Source organism: Mus musculus, chromosome 12, assembly GCF_000001635.26.
Source record: "Mus musculus strain C57BL/6J chromosome 12, GRCm38.p6 C57BL/6J".
Lineage (NCBI taxonomy): Eukaryota > Metazoa > Chordata > Mammalia > Rodentia > Muridae > Mus > Mus musculus.
Genome location: NC_000078.6, coordinates 93,999,818 through 94,021,912, shown reverse-complemented (window position 1 = coordinate 94,021,912; position 22,095 = coordinate 93,999,818). Strand labels below are relative to the sequence as shown.

The window sequence follows — 22,095 nt, the reverse complement described above, 5'->3', positions numbered from 1 at the left end:
ATATATAAGTGACCCTAAAAATTCCATCAGAGAACTCCTAAACCTGATAAACAGCTTCGGCGAAGTAGCTGGATATAAAATTAACTCAAACAAGTCAATGGCCTTTCTCTACACAAAGAATAAACAGGCTGAGAAGGAAATTAGGGAAACAACACCCTTCTCAATAGTCACAAATAATATAAAATACCTTGGCGTGACGCTAAGTAAGGAAGTAAAAGATCTGTATGATAAGAACTTCAAGTCTCTGAAGAAAGAAATTAAAGAAGATCTCAGAAGATGGAAAGATCTCCCATGCTCATGGATTGGCAGGATCAACATTGTAAAAATGGCTATCTTGCCAAAAGCAATCTACAGATTCAATGCAATCTCCATCAAAATTCCAACTCAATTCTTCAACGAATTAGAAAGTGCAATCTCCAAATTCATCTGGAATAACAAAAAAACCTAGGATAGCAAAAACTCTTCTCAAGGATAAAAGAACCTCTGGTGGAATCACCATGCCTGATCTAAAGCTTTACTACAGAGCAATTGTGATAAAAACTGCATGGTACTGGTATAGTGACAGACAAATAGTCCAATGGAATAAAATTGAAGACCCAGAAATGAACCCACACGCCTATGGTCACTTGATCTTCAACAAGGGAGCTAAAACCCTCCAGTGGAAAAAAGACAGCATTTTCAACAAATGTTGCTGGCACAACTGGTGGTTATCAGGTAGAAAAATACGAATTGATCCATTTCTATCTAGTTGTAGTAAGGTCAAATGTAAGTGGATCAAGGAATTCTGCATAAAACCAGAGACACTGAAACTTATAGAGGAGAAAGTGGGGAAAAGCCTTGAAGATATATGCACAGGGGAAAAATTCCTGAATATAATAGCAATGGCTTGTGATGTAAGATCGAGAATTGACAAATGAGACCTCATGAAACTGCAAAGCTTCTTTAAGGCAAAAGACACCATCAATAAGACAAAAAGGCCACCAACAGATTGGGAAAGGATTTTTACCTATCCTCAGTCAGATAGGGGACTAATATCCAATATATATAAAGAACTCAAGAAGGTGGACTCCAGAAAAACAAATAACCCCATTAAAAAATGGGGCTCAGAGCTTCACAAAGAATTCTCATCTGAGGAATACCTAATGGCTGAGAAGGACCTGAAAAATATGTTCCGCATACTTAATCATCAGAGAAACACAAATTTAAACAACCCCCAGATACCATCTCACACCAGTCAGAATGGGTAAGTACAAAAATTCAAGTGACAGCAGATGCTGGCGAGTATGTGGAGAAAGAGGAACACTCCTCCATTGTTGGTGGGATTGCAGGCTTGTACAACCACTCTGGAAATCAGTCTGGCGGTTCCTCAGAAAATTGGACATAGTACTACCAGAGGATCCCGCAATACCTCTTCTGGGCATATATCCAGAAGATGTTCCAACTGGTAAGAAGTACACATGCTCCACTATGTTCATAGCAGCCTTATTTATAATAGCCAGAAGCTGGAAAGAACCCAGATGCCCCTCAACAGAGGAATGGATACAGAAAAGGTGGTACATTTACACAATGGAGTACTACTCAGTTATTAAAAAGAATGAATTTATGAAATTCCTAGGCAAATGGATGGACCTGGAGGGCATCATCCTGAGTGAGGTAACACAATCACAAAAGTAATCAAATCATATATATTCACTGATAAGTGGATATTAGCCATTTATATCTTGAGTATCCTAAGTTACTTAGGATACTCAAGATATAAGTTCTTAGGATACTCAAGATATAAGTTCCAATTTGCAAAACACATGAAACTGAAGAAGAACGAAGACCAAAGTTTGGACACTTTGCCCCTTCTTAGAATTGGGAACAAAACACCCATGGAAGGAGTTACAGAGACAAAGTTTGGAGCTGAGACAAAAGGATGGACCATCTAGAGACTGCCATATCCAGGGATCCATTCCATAGTCAGCCTCCAAAAGATGACACCATTGCATACACTAGCAAGATTTTGCTGAAAGGACCCTGATATAGCTGTCTCTTGTGAGACTATGTAGGGGCCTAGCAAACACAGAAGTGGATGCTCACAGTCAGCTATTGGATGGATCACAGGGCCCCCAATGGAGGAGCTACAGAAAGTATCAAAGGAGCTAAAGAGATCTGCAACCCTATAGGTGGAACAACATTATGAACTAACCAGTACCCCGGAGCTCTTGACTCTAGCTGCATATGTATCAAAAGATGGCCTAGTAGGCCATCACTGGAAAGAGAGGCTCATTGGACATGCAAACTTTATATGCCCCAGTACAGGGGAACGCCATGGCCAAAAAGTGGGAATGGGTGGGTAGGGGAGTTGGGTGGAGGGTATGGGGGACTTTTGGGATAGCATTGGACATGTAATTGAGGAAAATACCTAATTAAAAAAAAGGCAAAAAAAAAAAAAAAAGAATCATTGAACAACTGCCCAAGCCAGATCTTTTCCACAGATTTTTGTCACTTTCTTTCTTTCAAATGATTGTTCCAACTCCATCTTCCTAGGGTTGTGTAGCCTCTCTTCAGAAAATTGTTGACCTGGAACCACAGTTTTGATACATCAGGGACATTTTTGTAGTCATTAAGATTTCCCCAATAACCACTCTTTCAGCTGCAGCACAACCTTCAACATGGTCAACCTTGATAACTAAGGGAACACTGGAGGGTCTAAGCTAGATGAAAATTACTACTTTAAGTCAGTTTGTAAGCCTAGAGACCATAGACACTGACTTTTAGACGAATTCCAAAATATCTGCTAACCTTTCGAATCTTACTACGATTATCCACTCCTTAAAAGGTTCTTTGTAGGAAGAAAGCTACTTCACAGTTCTTGTATCAGTTCTAGGTGCCACTATCAATATTAGCAAGCAGAAGGGGAGTCAGTATAGACACTTGCATCTTGTTCAGTTCACTGTTTGGCATACATGGAAAGGAAGCCCCATTGATTTTAACTGAGCATAGTAGTTACTGAGAACTTTTGAACTCCTCTTTATACCTGTGACATAGTGGCTCTCATTTCAGTAGGTTCTAAGTAAGGAAGATATTCAACACATGAGATGCTGCCTTGGTTGGTTTTGTTGTCAACTTGACACAACCTAGAGTTACTTGGGAAGTGGGAACCTCAACTGAAGATCATCTTGATGAGACCTGCCTGTCATAGACTGTCTTGATTGATGTGGCAAAGCACAAACCCCTTGTGGGAGGCGCAATTCCTGGGCAGTTGGGGGCCTGTGCTGTATAAGAAATCTGGCTGAATGTGAGCCAGCAAGCAAGCTAATGAGTCGCATTCCTTCATTGTTTCTTGCTTAGGATTCCTGCTTGTCTTCCTTCAATGATGGCCTGTGATCTGAAAGCATAAAATGAAATAAAATCTTTGCTCCCCTAAAAAAAAAAAAAAGAAAAAAAGAAAAAAAGAAAAAAAAATACCTAATTTACAAAAATTTGGAAATGATAAAAATAAATAAATAAATAAATAAATAAAAAACTCTAACATAGTTGAATATCTAGATCACATTAGCCTATTTTATTTTTACTTAGTTGCTAATATTGACAGGTTTCTTACTCTCTATAGCTAATATAATGAATTGATAGTTATAATTATGAAAAATTAACATACTTATAATTGTCACAGCCAATATAAATTTTTTTTCAGAGTAACTAAATGCCAATTCTTAAAAACACAATAAAGAGAAAAAGCAAGAAATACTTTTTGAAGGCAAATGGAGGAGAAGTGGATTCAGGGGAAAGAGAGGCTGTGCAACAGTAACTGGGAGGAAGGAAGGAGGGGTGGCTGCAGTCAGGATGTACTGAACCTGAGAAGGATGAATGAAAATAGAAAGTAAGAAATACTTTGATACAACTTAAAATTCAAATTACTAGTTTCTAAATGAATGGATGTTAACTATGTGAAAATGATCATTTGCGGTTTTATTCTGTTTTTATTTTAACTTAATCATTAAATGTTCCTATTATGTTGAAACTAGATTCTTTTTCATATAATATATACTGATTATGATTATGAGTCATCCTACAGCTACCAGTACCTCCCTTCCTCCACTCCCATCCATAGCCACACCATTACTTTCTCTCTTTAGTCAACACACAGACATCTATCACTAAATGTTGGCAACTCTTCACTTCCAGGAAGTTTCTTGCTGTTATGAAGTAAGTCCTGTTAATAATTTTGTTTTCAGTGATCCTATACAATATTCATGATATTCTACATGTACTGAGAAAATTTTTTTTTACAAACTCCATTTAATGGCAAGAAACATACACCTGGTTATTTGAAACTCATTCTTAGCAAATTTAAGAAATGTTATCTAGATTTATGCTATATCATAGGTTTTCTCTATTCACACCAGAAGTATCTAGCCTTAGGTGAAGCCAAAACATGAAAACGTGCAGAATATGGTTATCCAGAACACAGATTTTGCCCAACATGTCTAAGAGTGAAATCCATGCACACAGGAAAGAGGACTTTGTTTTTCATACAAATAAAGTTAGCCCTGAAAATATGTTCACTTACAAAGACCCTTTGACAGCAAAATGCCTTCATTGTTTGATTCCTTTTTAGATGGATGAGAAGTAATGTATTCAGTTTGGCACTTCAGCCACAGATATCAGCTATTTTAATCATCCAAGAATTCTAGATATTGGCTGATTGTTTTAAACATTGCTTTTGTTTTACTATATTGATGAAATCAAGAACTAACAGCTTTATTGAAATGCATTTTCAATAATTTAGCAATAATTAAATTAGAAAATCATAGTAAATGCTTTAAAAAAATTGTACTTCTGTCCTTTACAATTGGTAAGATGTTGGCATCCCAAGCATCAAAATTTTACTTTAGATTCCCGGTAATTATGTAGAAATCCAAGCATGGCAAAATATGTTTTTATTTTCTAGTTTGTATAATTTGTATTTTATTTTGGGAGGTTATAATTTAGTTATGACATCTTCCCTTCAAACCTTCCCATATTCTGAAAAATAATGAAAGAGACTTTTATGAATCAGAAAACCTGCATTAGAGATAATTAACAGGTAACTTTATTTCTTTCTCTATTCTCTTCATGAAATTTTCCTCTGGCAAAAGTTGGTATTTTCATTCATGTCATGAATGAAAATTGTATTCTCTAATTATCTCATTTCTTTTTCAAAATTTATTATTAGTGGATATTAAATTATAACTGATATCCCAATACATTCTACAACTCAAATTCATGGTTTATTTCTATAATCCCAATACTACCTATAACAAATTTCTTTTGAGGGGAAAGAAAGAAGTTCATAAAATAGTTTTCTTTTTAATTGGCAAAATGTGTGTCTTTAAAGGTACGTTCAAACATTTCTTCTGTAGTTGATGTTATTAACACATTTTAATGATTTTCTGTGAACTTTTGCATTTTGTCTTGCTAATTTAGATAGTCACATTTTTTGCACCTTGGAGCCTCAGCTGGAACTAATACCGTATTATCTGTAAGCAAGAAACCATCATTAAACTGAGTCATTTCTGGGAAATGAATATTAGTGAAATACTCACAAATTTCATTCTACAGGATGGAAACAGTAGATGCCTGTTTATTACTCATAAAGTTGAAGCAAATTGCAATTCTCCAGTACAAAGACCTCTGGGGAATGACAGGACCAGTTTCAGAATTGATATCAATTCCTGTTGCAAAGCAGACAGTTGCTACAAGAAGCACCACATATGTGAGACACATGGAAAAGCATATTAAACACATTTCATGTCAAACTGAACATCAGAGCATCAATGCAGCCAAAGTGCTTTGAAAATAATGAATGTGAGAATTTTCTCATCAAGAAGTCAACACTTGCAACATCAGAGCCTTAAAAATGGTGATAAATGCAGTGGATGCAGTGAAAATCAATGAGAACTAAAATAAAGGAAAGTAGACAGTATTAAATGATGGTGTTTGGCTTAGAGATAAGTCCTATGAATGCAAAAGATGTACAAAGGCAGTGAAAAATATTCTTTTACTAAACATGGGGAGACATACCATATGCTAGATTAAGTTTTACAGAATTATCATACGTATTTTTGAAATTGTTTTTGTATGTACCATTTGAATTATATATTTGAGGTTGATGAGGATTTTTGATGTGTTAAATATTTTATAAAGAAAGAAACTAAATTATGGAAAGTTGACGATGGGACTAATATTTTACCTACTAGAGATATTTGGTGTTGTCTTATATCAAAATTTTCATGAATTTTTTGTCATTAATATCAATAAGTAGAATTACATAGTAATACTTGCCATGCATTTACATGTATTGGTCAAAATGTGCCAGAGTGTGTGAATACAGAAGATACTGTTATTATTCCAGAAAGTTTGATAAAAGTTAGTAGTAATGCTTTTTAAAAATGTCCTGTATTTCAATGGTACATCTCAAATAATCTATGTCTGCATTATTGTAAAGTTGTATCTTGGTGAGTAAGCTCAATGTTCCAATAATAACATGACAGAAAATATATTTCATTAAGAAGAACATCTTAACATTAAACAAACATCTGCTTGTTATTTGTTTGCTTGTTATTTGTTAGGCACTTTGCCAAATTCCAAAGTGGTCTTACTGAACTATAATCTCTTGAAACATACCTGAAAACACCATTCTATAGAGTAACCTAGTGAAGCTGAGCCAAGAGAATAATGAAACTGTCTTAGCTCTTACATTTCCACAAAGTAATTTATGGTAATGGCAGCCTTGGATATCTAAGGGAATCACTGAAGTCCTGCATGATATGTTGTACCAAAGATTCAAAGAGTTTTATATAGAATTAATATAGACAGAAGAAAAGTCAGAGAATCAAAAGCACTCATCAGCAGATTTGAGTTTTGGACTTTGCTGTAAATGATATTTTTGTAATAATGTTGATGATATGGTATGAAAATTCTCCCTTATCCTGACGTGTAAGATAGTTCCTGTTATTATGCACATGAATCTTCTAGGGTAGTATAGCTTTTTGCTATCCATGCTCATTTATGCCTTCATGTATTTTCTATGAACACCTTCCAAGGAGGAGAGTCTTTCCTACTTTATTTTCCTGTCCAAATTCAAGTTTGCTTCACAGCCTTGCCATTAGAGACAAAGTTTCCCCAACGACTGCACACAATTGTGTTTGTCTGCAGCTTGGAGATTTTACTTGCCCGTGTGCTTTGTACCTTGCATTATATGGATATTTCATACATATATCTTAGTTTTAGAATCATTTCAGCATCTACAGTATAGACACACCCTGTCTTTTAAAAAGTGGACATTGCTAACAGTTGTTTTAGGCATATCATATTATATTATATCATATTATGCTTTTAATGGCTTTCCGACTCCTACTTTGCACTAACAATAGAGAATTGTTGAATTTCCTCACATTCCTGAAGCACAAGAGAATTTATTAAAATACTCCACAAGTTAATTAATTTAAACATTGGTAGTGATAAAACTAAAAGCGAAATTTTTGTATACTATGTGTTCATTCGAAATGATCAGAGTGGAAAGGGTAATCAAAATCACACTCATATATACATATACATAGTCACTTTGCATTCTCTGCAGAGAGTTTTACAAACAGGTAATTGTTGATTGGAATATCAGAATAACTCAGGCTCAGAGAAACCTCTCCTCCTATTAAGTCACAATTAGTTAATGCTATTATTCTTTATCTAATTTTTGAAGGATGATTCTGAGGTATTTTGAAAATGCAGGCTCTCAAGTTTGATGTGATATACTATTTAGTAGAAATGATCTATTGATATAGATCTGAATGCTATGGTTGATGAATGGTAAACAACTAGCTATTAGCCTTGGGAGGTTTTGATATTTGTTTAATCTTCTACATAAACAAAACTTTGTTTTTTTGTTCTCTGGTAGTAATTATGGAGAATCAGATGCTTTGCAGTCTATAGAGGTCTTTATTTCAAAGTTTCATGTCATGAGGGCCTTAGGAAGGTTATCCTCTAGAAATATAATTCCTTGCACTTCTTAAAAACTGAAGGAAAAGAATGAAATGAGGACAGCATACAAAAAAATATAAGTTTCATTTACCAAGAAAGCACACGTCTATTTGTACAGCCCTTGCACTTAAGATGGGATCCAAAGATTTGACTCTCTAATCAACGGAAATAAGAAGGCTCCACTGATGGTTTCCTGAAACGTGATACAAATAATTTGTGCCAGTGAGTAGACATGGAAACAAGACTATGAGAACCGGCAGTGCAACTGAAGTTAAGCACAGAGGAAATTCAATAAAAATGCATTCTGACAAGAAATTACTTTTTATGGTACTTTGAGTTAGAAATAACATTGAAAGGAATGCAGAACTAATTAAGTATCACATTTTGGGGTTTTTCTTTTCCATTTTGTTAGGAGGAGTATAGTTGAATGGGTAGATCAAATAAATATGGACACATTTTTAGAAGTGGGAATAATAGCTGTCTCTTGTTAGACTATGCTGGGGCCTAGCAAACACAGAAGTGGATGCTCAGTCAGATATTGGATGGATCACAGGGCTCCCAATGGAGGAGCTAGAGAAAGTACCCAAGGAGCTAAAGGGATCTGCAACCCTATAGGTGGAACAAAATTATGAACTAACCAGTACCCGGAGCTCTTGACTCTAGCTGCATATGTATCAAAAGATGGCCTAGTTGACCATCACTGGAAAGAGAGGCCCATTGGACTTGCAAACTTTATATGCCCCAGGACAGGGGAACAGCAGAGCCAAAAAGTGGGAGTGGGTGGGTAGGGGAGTGGGGGAGAGTGTATGGGGGACTTTTGGAATAGCATTGGAAATGTAAATGAGGAAAATACCTAATTAAAAAAAAAGAAGTGGGAATAAGGGAAAATTCTCCAATAAAAAACTCCTTAAAAACAAAAACCAAAAGAAGGAAGAGGAGGTGAGGGAAAAGGAGGAGAAGGAGAGGAAATGAAAGAAGAAAGAAGAAGTGGAAGAAGAGGAAGAGGAAGAGGAAGAGGAAGAGGAAGAAGAAGAAGAAGAAGAAGAAGAAGAAGAAGAAGAAGAAGAAGAAGAAGAAGAAGAAGAAGAAGAAGAAGACAATGACAACCACCAGTGACAACCAGGACTGTGACATTGGAAATCAAATTCAAACTCCAGGTTCCACAAAAAACAAAACAACAAAACAAAAAGCTGGAAATCAGTTATTTGGAGAATTATAGTTTAATTAAAATAAAAAGGTCAAATGACATGCTGGAATGAATGTAATGATTGGCCCTCACATTATCAGTAGCATATAAGAAGGTAGACCAGATATCTGCATTAAAAAAAAAAAAAAAAAAAAAAAAAAAAAAAACCTACAATTCTTCTTGCTGTGACCTGGTTCTTGGATAGCTTAACTGCATCTGAAGAATTCTGCCCATTTCTCTGTACAACAATTGTTAAAATACTTTGTAAACTATTGTCACTGGTAACTCTCACATTATGACTAAAGGAATATGATGTAAGGCTGGTAATAATTAATACTGGAATCCTTTCAATATTAGGTAATGAATCTAAATATGAGGCTATTATTTGAAGATCAAAATTTCTCATTAAACTTTGTAAATATCATTATTGTTCATTTAATAAGGTATAGATCTGAATTTTAATTTAAAGCAATAAAAAAAACTTTCAATGAGATACACCATTTCAAATGAGTGTGGCTTTTGAAACAAAATTACATGACTAGAAACTCATCAGTGAAGGAACTAGGACGATTTTACGAAAGGAAATACTCATTTTTCTATAACTTCCTTCTAATGTTAAAAGCAAGCATCCAAGTCTGAGAGGATCTTACCAAATCTCTTCTATTCTATTTACCTGCTCCTTGCCTTCCTATCCCTGGAGCTCTGCAGAATGAAGTACACTGTAAATCCCCAGCATTACTTTTGAATGTGATGACCTGCAGAGCTGTCAGGAAAGGTGTTTCCAAAAGGGCAAGGCCATCATAAAGGAAGCAAACTTGAAAGGAGCTATCAAGTTCAGAGGTAAGCTCTCCCTTTACCTTACCTTCACACAGAGGGGGGCTGTTAAACTCTGACAAACATAATGTTTTATTGGCAGCAGGCATTTTAGATTCAGGAAATCCCATTTCTAAGCCTCAGAATACATTCAAAAGTGAAGACATGAAATCCCCATTATGCCATCTGGGTAAACAGCTTTCTCAGGAAATGGCAAGTGGATCTTCTTTTCTCTTTTTGTCAGTTTTCCTGTCACTGTGGTATTCAGGCAACCTGCAGAGCTTCAGTTGAATGTCCTGAGAACCTTTCATTGATGTGCATCTTTGAACCTGAAAAGATGTCTTTCTACTTTCCTTGCAAAGTAAATATTTCTTGACACTCCAAAATTTTTTTTTTGTTAGAAGATCCTCTTATTCCTCCCCTGTGGTCATGCACTCAGAAAGGACTGTCTAGCAAAGTTTGTCAGTCTCCATCCAAAGGTCAGATTGAAGGAATCTTTCAGCAGTGGCCTTTTTCATCAGATAACATTGATTATCCCCTCCTGCATCCCACCTATGGCATGACTCTACAGTGTTAACCAAAGCATAGCTAGATTCTATTTCTCTGAGTGAGCACACAACTTGGGAGCTTCAACTGTAATATATACTTCATAGAACGGCTGTCTTGGAAAACCAGGAGAGAACGAGGTCTCAACAGAAATTTGAAAGGGATATAGAATCATGTGTGTGAATACCTTAAATCTGGTTGTTGATCTTCATTTGAAAATTTTTTTTATTAATCACTTTATCGGTTTACATTTCAAATTATATCCCACTTCCTGGTTACCCCTCCACAGACACCCCATCTCATACTCCCTTCCTCCTCCTCTTTGCCTTTATGAGTATGCTTTTCCACCCACTAATCCATTTCTGCCTCACCACTCTAGCATCCCCCTATGCTGGGGCATCAAGCCTCCACATGATCAATGTCCCCCTCCCACATGTCAGATAAGACCATCATCTGTTACATTTGAAAATTTCTAAATTAATAATCTCATATACAGTGGTTCATGATTGACAGAGGTGTTCATCTGCGGCTCAGAGGAAAAGGCTGAGCTAGCATTTGTATTTTTCAAGTCTGCGGCACAGATGGAAGTAGAAGATGTAGCTTGGTGTGATGTCATCCATGAAAGTCTGAAAGAGTATGAAAAGATTATAAAGACTGAGCAAGTTTGTCTTTTGAGGCATGAGTATAGGAAGGAAACACAATAATAATAAAAAATGAGGATAAACACAAAAAGTAAAACCCTAAGATATTTTTTATAAAACATACACACAACTATTCACTATGTCTTAAACTTTGTATTTTTAATAAACATATGAATACAGTAATGTTATATTATTATATATCCTGAAGATGATTGCAGGAGTGATGGTTAATCTATGTAGGAAAGCTATTTTAGTATACTATGTGTTTTAGTATATTATTAATATTTTAGTTTTTCTTGCACATATCTATGATACATTTAAATGTCTTATATCCATGCCAGAAGAGGGCATCAGATCTGCTGGTACTGAGTTTCAGACAGTTATGAGACTTCTTGTGAATACTAGAAATCAAACCAAGGTCCTGCACAGAATCAGCCAGTGCTCTTAACCACTGAATTATCTCTTTAGATCCTTACCTTACCTTTTGAGACAGAATCCATAAGTGAACCTGGTGCTTGTTGATTCTTCTAGGAGGGGTGGGTGCTACACAGTAAGCCCCAGATATTGTCACCTGTCCAGTACAACACATTTTTTCATGTGTTCAGACAGCTCCACTCCTCATGTTTCTGCAAGTTATCAAATGAGGTAACTCTCTTACCCAAAAATGTACATCATTTTAGAGTTTTATTTTATAAAGTTAAAATCAAGAGTGAGGTATTCATTCTCGACAAGCAGAAAACACTTGATGTTTTTCTGCATTTACAGAAGAGTAAAAGCATTTCTTGTATTTTCCCAAAGTCAATATTTGAAGGTACTTTGCAGATTTTAGTCTTGCATGATGCATCCTTACTTGATTCACTTCAAAAAAGATATTAGAGAATATACAGAGGGGAGAGGGAGAGATACTTTAATCAGGTACTTCACCCTTAGTATATTTAAGTTTATAGTTAGGGCATAAATTCTGCCAGTCTTCCTTGTATGCCTCTGACTAGACTTTGCTTTGTATTATTTCAAAGTCTTTTTATGCTCTATGAATTTACATTTTACAGATGTTGCAATTTATGGTAGCTTTTCCTTTTGTCAGTTGCCTATAAGATGTGATATGTCAACCATTGATTTTTATGATCGCATATGTTTATCAGGTTAAATTTCTCCACAAGACAAACCATACACCCAATGTGAATCAAGGTCACCAAAATTATCTGTGTCTTTGAAGATCTAACCTAATCTCTTTTCATAGATTAAAGGCAAAAATTAAATAAAACTATAATAAAACAATAGGAAATAGTTTTCTGACTTTGAGACTAGCAATAGTGAGGTTATAACATTGTTTTAAGGCTGCACAAAAAAGGTGAGGCACACTCACCTAGGAGAAGAGAAAAACTAGAATCTGGAAATCAAGATTAGACTTGCCTAAATGCATATATGAAACTTCATCTGGAACTGTAGGTTGTCATGATACTTTGGTTCATTTCCTATGAACTGCACTTTTGTGTGGAAGCTCATTAGCCACCTAGACTTCCTGATATAAAGTTCAAGCTATCGTTTTCTATAGAGCAGTTGTTCAGAGAACATTGGCTGTGGAATCAGCACCTGTTTTAATTGACTTTTTTGTTTTAAAATATCTAGTTTAGTTTTATGTAGAAAATAGTTTCATGAGGTTTGAAAAATGTGTTTCTTAACAACAAATGCAAAATACCTTGTACTTACATGGAAAACAAAATTTTATACTATACCTAGAAGTTATTATTTACAAAATTGTATGAAAATTCTTTTTATGTATTTTTGGAAATTAGTAAATTTAATACTTCCTTTTTAAAATTTTCATCATAAACTTTCTTGCTCTAAAATTTAATAACTTTTTTGCTTTTCTGTTTTTTTAAATTCAAGTAATTTTTTTAATTTATTTACATTCCATCCATTGTCTCCCTCCTGTCCCCCAACCCACAGTTCCTTATCCCATTCCCCCTTCCCCTTGCCTCTGAGATGAGGCTCTCACTTTACCCTTCCTGCCCAGGTTGCCCCTTCCCTGGGGCATCAAGTCTCTCAGGATTAGTCACATCATCTCCCACTGAAACTAGACCAATCCGTCCTTTGTTATATATGTTCTAGGGACTTCAGCCCAGCCTGTGTATGGTGCCTGGTTGGTGGCTCAGCCCCTGGGAGCTCCTAGGTGTCCTGGTTAGTTAAGATTGCAGATGCCAAGAGGTGCTTGCTACACAAGCCTGAAATAGTTGTCTTCTGAGATGCTCTGCCAGAGCCTGACAAATACAGAGGCAGTTGCTTACAGCCAACCATTGGACTGCACACAGAGACCACAATGGAGAAGTTAGAGAAAGGACTAAAGGAGCTGAAGGAGTTTGCAACCCCATAAGAAGAACAGCAATATCAATGAAACAGAGCCCCCAGAGCTTCTAGGGACTAAAGCACCAACTAAAGAATATACATGGAGGGACCCATGGCTCCAGCTGCATATGTACCAGAGGATGGCAACCTGGTATTAATGGGAAGAGAGGCCCTTAGTCCTGTGAAGGCTCAAAGTTCCAGTGTAGGGGAATGACAGAGCACTGAGGTAGGAGTAGGTAGGTGGGTAGGGGAACACATTTATAATAGCAGGGGGAGGAGGGGTGGGATAGAGGGTTTCTAGAGGGGAAACCAGGAAATGGGAAACCATTTGAAGTGTAAATAAATAAAATATCTAAAAATGGAAAAAAAAAAAAAGACTGCTGGTGTTCCTATGGAGTTGGCCTCCCATTCAACTTCTTCAGTCTTCCCCTAATTTCTCTATATTCCTTCATAGGGGTCCCCGACTTCAGTGGTTGAATACAAGTATCTGCATCTGTCTATGTCAGCTGCTGATAGGGGCTCCCAGAAGACAGTCATGCCAGGCTCCAGTCTGTAAGCAAATCATAGCATTAGTAATCATGTCAAGCTGTGTAGCCTCCCCACTAAATGGCTCCCAACTTGGGCTAGTCACGTAACAAACTTCCCCCTAGTCTCTTCTCCACTTTTTTTTTCCTAGCAGTTCTTTTAGACAGGAACATTTCTGGGTGAGAATCTTTGACTGTGGGTTGGTTCCTGTGCTTGTAGGCTCTGTCTATCTACTGGACATAGACTCTTTGAGTTCCCGCTCCCCACTGTTAGGCATTTTGGCTCAAGTTCCCTCATTGAATCCTGAGAGTCTCTCACATCACAGGTCTCTAGGTCTTTCTAGAAGCCCCTTCCCTACCTCCCACGTCTAGCAGTTTCATATTTCCATTTATTCTCCTTGCCCTCTGAGCTTCTCTCTTGTCCCATCCCCCATACCTGATCCTGTTCTCCTTTTACACCCCCTCTTCCCTCTCCCACCCAGGTCCTTCCCTCCCTCTGCCTCCCTTGATTATTTTGTTGCCCCCTTCCCCACCTCCCATTTTCTAAGTGGGATTGAAGTATCCTCACTTGGGCCTTACTTCTTAAACCTCTTATGGTCTGTGAGTTGTATCCTTGGTATTCTGTACTTTTTTGCTAATATCTACTTATCCATGAGTACATACTATGCATGATTTTTGGGTATGGGTTACCTCACTCAAGATGATATTTTCTAGTTCCATCCATTTGCCTACAAAATTCATGATGTCCTTGTTTTTAATAGCTGAATAGTATTCCATTTTGTAAATTAATCACGTTTTCTGTATCCATTCTTCTGTAGGGAGACACCCTGGTTGTTTCCAGCTTTGGCTATTATAAATAAGACTGCTATGAACAAAGTGAAGCACATGTCCCTGCAGTATGCTGGAGCATCTTTTGGGTATATGCCCAGGAGTGGTATAGCTGAGTCATCAGATAGAACTATTCCCATTTTTCTGAGGAACCGCTAGATTGATTTCCAGAGTCACTGTACTAGTTTATAATCCCAACAGCAATGGACAAGTGTTCCTCTTTCTCCACATTCTCACCACCATGTGCTGTTGGTTGAGTTTTTTATCTTAGCTATTCTGATTGGTGTAAGGTGGAATCTCAGGGTCGTTTTGATTTGCATTTCCATGATGAGTAAGGATGCTGAACATTTCTTTAAGTGCTTCTGAACCATTCAAGATTCCTCTATTGAGAATTCACTGTTTAGCTCTGTATCCCATTTATAATTTAGTTATTTTGTTTTGTTTTGTTTTGTTTTTTAAAGATTAACTTCTTGAGTTCATTATACATATTGGATATGAGCCCACTATCAGATGCAGGGTTAGTGAAGATTTTTTTTCTGGCTGTAGGATGCTGATTTATCGCCAGACAATGCAGCAGACATTAGCAGCAGAAAGACAAAGCATAGCCTTTCTTTCTCTCAAATGTATTATTTAACGGGACAGACATAACACAATTATGTACTCTGGTGTCATCAGAAACGTATGTGATCTTGTCTTAGCCCAATAGGGAAAAAAACAAAACAAAACAAAACAAAACAAAAACAACTAAACAAAACAACAACAAGAAACCCAAGTTGGATTTATATTTGGGAGATGAAAGGAATGAGGGCCTATGAGTGATGACTTGGATGAGACAGTATTGTACACTTGGGTAAGAAGTGGGAGGGGTGACTAGCCAAAGAAAGAAAGGGGCAAAATATATGACAGCAAACGAGGAGCCCATGTCTGTCTGTGTCTGATAAGTGTTGTTCATCTGCTAAAGATTCACATTAACTTCTAAGTATGATCTCCCTGTCCACAGTAGATAGTTTAGAGATACTTGGCATATACAAGACAGTCATTATCATTTTGAAATAATAAAACAAATAGATATGTTTTGTAAAGTAAAATTAAAAATTATTTTCACAAATATGCAAAAAAAAATTAAACCCTGGGCATACTAGAAAAGAAGGGTCTGAAATGAAGTAGATGAAGTGTTTCTCATGATGATTGCAATACTATAAAACTCTCTTCTGCAAGCTTCTGTCCCTATGCAATTTCATAAGAAATAAAATTGAGGGCTGGTGAGATGTCACAGCAGTTAAGAGCATTGGCTGCTCTTCTAGAGGTCCTGAGTTCAATTCCCAGTAACCATGTGGTGGCTCAAAACCATCTATAAGAGGATCTGATGTCCTCTTCAGGCCTTCAGGTGTATATGCAGCAGAACATTCACACATTAAATGAATTAAATTAAAAAAAAATAAAGATAAATAAAATCGAAACTTAGTATCACATTATCCCATTATGGCTTTTATCATAAAGCAGTATACATTGAATAGCTCATAAAAAATCAGGTCTAGTAATTGGGAATACAAAACTGTGTTAAAATACTGTCAATTTTATACTAAGGTTTTACCATTGTTGTTTGCCTTTTGTTTTGATGCCCTCCCCTCTCCCCCCAGAGTACATGTCTTGAGTATTTTGTCTCCATGGTGGTGCTATTGGAAGGTAGTGATATCAAAAAGGTAAACACCATGAGAAGACAATGAGGTCATCAAATATGTGTTCTTCAAACAGATAGGTGACTTGTCTGCAAGTGCTTGGTAGGGTTTACAAATAATAGTTAATCAGAGAATATGCTTGACCCCATCCTTCTGACCTTATTTCTTGACTTGGGGTGTTAGTCTTCCTCTCACAGGCTCACATGAATCCTCCTACTCTGTGTCACCAGGACTTACAGCTGGCAAAACTCCAAATAAAATAGTGCTTGCAATTAACTAGTATCAGATATTTTGCTATGCTGATTAAAAGTCAATTAATACAGGTTCCCTTCTTAAAATAAAGGAACTTGAACTAGTGGTTTCTTAAATTTAATCTGAGTAATTAGTCTTGAAGGTGCCGTAGTATGAAATAAGGTATGGCCATCATTATCATTAAATCCAAGAATCTCAATCATGGTTTGAGGTTATGTTTGTCACTTCCAGAGAAAAACATGTTGTTGTTGTTTTCATTAGTCTACACTTACAGTGTCCAGAACTGAATGAACCTAGTCTCATGTTTCAGAAGAACCAGGAAGCTCAATCAGGATAGAACTCTTCCTCAGGCTAACACTGAGGTTGATTATCATTGGAATGCCTATTAGACATTATATTCTACAGAGTGCAAAAGAAATGCCATCTTATATATGTCAAACTACTTCTATATTGATGGTAAAATACTCACCCCCCCATAAATACTATTCAAGACATGTGAAGAAACAATAAATGCATACAAGTTGTATTAAATGGATAAAAGTTATATACAGATTCAGAGAAGTTTCTTTCTTTCTTTCTTTTTTAACAGAGGAAGGGTGAGGAATGGATATAGAGGTATAGGAATAGAGAAAAAGAGCAGAGAGAATTTTTGTTGATCTTTGACTGAAACTCCTAATCCGAATGCCAGTTTGTATTATCTTTCTATTTGAACTTGATCAGCACACAGCGGAAACAGAATTTCTGAAAGGGACCTAATGGTGGTGGGATGTTTTGATGTTTCCTGTTTCCATGTCTTTTTACACTGTCAAAAGTTGTTGGATGGCCCACATTATTATAATCCTCTAACGAGCAGAGAATAAATCTCAGACCTCATAAAGGAAGCATGCTGCCTCACGTTATTTTATATAAAATGATGTGTGTGTGTGTGTGTGTGTGTGTGTGTGTGTGTGTGTTTTCCTAGAGAGCTTCGGGCCCTGACTACATCTCAGCTAAGCACAAATTCTGTAAGTAAATTGGCACGCTCTTCTAACACTCCATCCTGTTTATAATACGCCATTTAATTGCTTAGCAGATAGAAGCCAGTTCTATTGTACACATCTTCAAAGCATAATGGCATGAATAGAGAGAATTATAATAATATGCAGCACAATAGACATCCTAGGACAGGCACTGTCATGTAAAAATATTAAGTAACTGAGCTACAATTATGTTATAGGTGGTAAGGCATTACATTGCTAGAAGCAATTATTGCGTGCAATACATAAAATCCATAGCTAGAAATGAAAAATATAAGCTAAGTACCTGAAGTATATTAATATGTTCCTGTGTGGAATAGGCACTGTATTTGTTCAAAGAGTAGTGAAACCAGAAGTGATTAAATTATGAATCACACAAAAGGCAGCATTCACGTACATGTATTACTTTGAAATTTCAATAACAACTGCATTAAAGAAAGTGAGATAATGGTAAAACTTTTCTGGGTGAGGAATGTAGAATGACTTTTATTTTGCAAGAAACTTTCAAGGTGAATGAATATGATTTATTTTAATTAAAAACAGTAACATTATTAATAAACTTCACCAAATGCTTGCTGCTTTAGAGTTCCTTCATATCATGAAGTGTGTTTTTTTTTCTTGTATTATGTCTGCTTTGTTAGAGCCTGGTATATGAAAATAATCATAAATTGATCATCCCAGAATTTATCCATCTTTTCCTTTCCATTTCCAATAACAAAAGGTCTGGCTTGGGAGCTAGTTCTGTCAGGAAAGTGCCTGCAAGCCCCGGAATGAGCATCGAAATTTGATTCTCAGAACACTTATAAATTAATAGGACCCAGTAGAGCACACTTTTAGTTAAGCTGCTGAGAAGATGATCAGAAGTGAATTTTGGGGACTTTTTTCTTCCGACCCTAATCTAATAAGAAGAGCCCTAACAATGAAAATCCCTGTCACGAAAACCAAACAAACAAATTAAAACAAACAAATAAAAATCTGTTATTTGTAGTAGCCAGAAGCTAGAAACAACCCAGATGTCTCTCAACGGAAGAATAGAAACAGAAAATGTCGTTCATACACAAGGGAATACTATGCAGCTATTAAAAAAAGAGGGCATCATGACTTTTGCATGCAAATGGATGGAAGTAGAAATATCATCCTTAGTGAAGTAATTCAGACCCAAAAAGACAGGCATGGTAAGAGGTTATTAGCCAAAAAGTTTCTAATACCTAGGATACTACCTACAGTCCTTAAGAAGCATAACAAGCAGAAAGGCCCAAGTGAGGATGCTTCAATCCCACTTAGAAGGGGGAAGGGAATAATCATGGGAGGTAGAGGAGGGTAGGGACCTTAGTGGGAAAGAGGAGGGGGAGACCAAAGGGGGAACAGGATAAGTTACAGGAGGGAACAGGGAAGAAGCCCAGAGGACCAGGAAAATAAATGGAAATGAGCAGCCTCAAGGGTGGGAGGTGGGGGGACCCTGGGCCTCGAGTGGAGGAACAGGGTTACTAAGCCATGGTCAAAACTTCTGACCCAGAGTTGCTCCTGTCTTAAAAATACCGCAGGGACACAAATAGAGAAGAGACTGAAAGAAAGGTGGTCCAATGAATGGTGCAACCTGGGAACCATCTCGTGGGTGGGTACCAAGGCTGGAAATTATTAATGATGCTATGATGTGCTTATAGACGGGATCCTGGCATGGCTGTCTCCTGAAAGACCCTACCAGCAACTGACTGAGACAGAAGCAGGAACCCCTATGATTGAATTAGGGGAAGGATTGAAGAAGCTTAAAGGGAGGGCAACCCCATAGGACCAGCAGTCTTAATTAACCTCACGGAATTTGTACAGGCTGAGTCACCAACCAGGAGCTTACACAGGCTGGTCTGAGGTCCCTGGCACATATATAGCACAGGTCTGCCTGGCTTGGCCTCAGTGGGAGAGGATGGGCTTCATCCCTGAGAGTCTTGAGGCCCCAGGGAAGGGAGAGGTATGGTAGAGGTGGAGCACCTTCTTGGAAGCAAAGTGGGAAGAATGGGATGAGGAACTGTGGAAGGAGGGCCAGGGAGGCCTGACAACAAATGAAATATGAATAATTTATAAAAATTAAAAGACAGACAACGAAGAAGCCAGCGAGGAAATGTTGAAAGTAGAACAAAAATATAAAAAGTCTGCCAACCATATTCTTCAGAAGCGGTCAGAATTGATTGGCAAAACCCCAAATATTTGGTTAACATTTGTCAACCACCCACAAGTGTCTGTACCACTTGGGGAGGAAGACAAGGAGGCTCTGGATTATCTGACCAGAGTTGAAGTGACAGAATTTTGAAGACATTAAATCAGGTTACAGAATAGATTTTTAGTTTGAAGAAAATCCTTACTTTGAAAATAAACGTTTTCTCCAAAGACTTTAAACTGGATGAGAGTGGTGGCGACCCATCTTCAAAGTCGTCAAAGTCCACCGAAATCAAATAGAAATCTGTATTTGACAAAATGCTCAACTCAAATGCAGAATAAGGCCAGCAGGAGGAAGCAACCTGAAGAACCCAGAGAGCTTCTATACCTGGTTAACTGACATTCTGATGCAGATCCTCACATGTTAGGAGAAGTCATCAAAGATGATGCTTGACCAAATTCCTTGCAATACTATTTGGTTCCAGATATGGTTGATAAACAAAGAGAGGCAGAAGATAATGATAATGATGAGGAGGAAGTAGTATTGGAAGATATTGATGAAGAAGGAGATAAGGATGAAGGTGAAGAAGATGAAGATGATGATGGAGGGGAGGAAGGCAAGGCAGAAGAAGTCGAGGATGGTGAACACAGAAGATTGATGGATTCCAACCTTCTTTATTTTTGTTTTATTTTTTAAATTTTTCTCCAGTTCCTGGGAGCAAGTTTGCAGTCCTTTTCTCCCCTGTCTCCCTGTGCCATGTTTTTGAGGTCTCAACATCATTTGAAGTCTCAACTAATTTGGGGGGAAGTATCTTGACCAAAATACAACAGGAAAAAAAAAAACCCTTCACATTTCTGTTCTAAATTCGTTTTTATCCTTTCTTGTCTCAAAAACTGTGGATTCAACAGCACCACCATGCTCTGTGGGAAAAAAAAAGAAAAGCCCTCCAATATCCCTGGCTCTGCTGAAGACTGTAGGGTGCTAGCCCCCTCTGTAATAGTGCATGGGATTCTAGCTTTTTTTTCTCTTTCTCTCTTTTATGTATATAGGGCTCAGAGATTATACTGTGTCTCTATGTAAATACAGACAGTCAGCATTTACCAACCTGTATCTGTTTACTTTCTCTTGTTTAATAAAAAGGAAAAAAACAGGGTATAAACAACAGGGTTTGAGGTTTACAGGGTGGAGGTAAGTGGGCATCTGACAACATGGCTTGTTCTTTGGCAATGTTTAATTGTGAATTTTAACAGACATCCTTGTAGTTTAAGGTGACACTTTTAAAATAAAATTCTCTTCTGATGATGACTTGAGCCTTGCCACTCAATGGGAGGATCAGCAGAACCTGCAGGTTTTTAATTGGAGTTACATTCTCTGTTGTAAATATTTTAATGATTTTCTTTTTTCTTTTTCTTTTTTTTTTCTTTTTTTTTTCTTTTTTGGCTTTCACTGGAAGGAAAAAAAATACTCATTTTAAATGTTGAAGTGTATAAGTTGCTTTGTTACCATAAAATCAATCTACACACACACACACACACACACACACATACAAAGCACATTTAACCATTAAAAAAATGACAATGTAAAACTGTCATTATCCTGAAGTTAAGTCATGTTGTTTTCTGTATGAATAGTTTTTTTTTTTTTTTTTTTTTTTTTTTTTACTTTTTTGTAGTGTAGTATTCTACCAGCATGGTTAAATTACCATCTTACCATCTATTGTTTTGAAGAACAGTGGTTATTTAGAGTTTTAACCTATTAAAAATAAAGCTGTTGCATTAAAAACATGCAAACAAACAAACAAACAAACAAACAAAAAATCCTACAAGGAAAATGAATGTGCAGTGCTGAAGTTTGCCTAAAGTTTATTTCTCATGGCCACAGGCAGGTAAGCTCATGTAAATGCAAGCCTGCATTTCATGGAAACACACACATACACACATACTCACACATACTGAAAGAGACAAAGGAAGACAAAGACATACCAAAAGAGAGAGATAGATGGAGATAGACACAAAGAGAGAGACAAACAGAGACAGAGAGACAAAGAGAAAAGAAAAGCAACAGAGAGACGGACACACACACACAGATAGAGAGAAAATAGCAAAATA

The 22,095-nt window shown here is 36.8% G+C and overlaps 1 pseudogene; it reads left to right on the top strand.

Annotated features, from left to right (window-relative positions):
• The first annotated feature begins 5,346 nt into the window (after window positions 1-5,346).
• On the top strand, window positions 5,347-20,683 carry Gm7119 (annotated as a pseudogene).
• The last annotated feature ends 1,412 nt before the right edge of the window (window positions 20,684-22,095 follow it).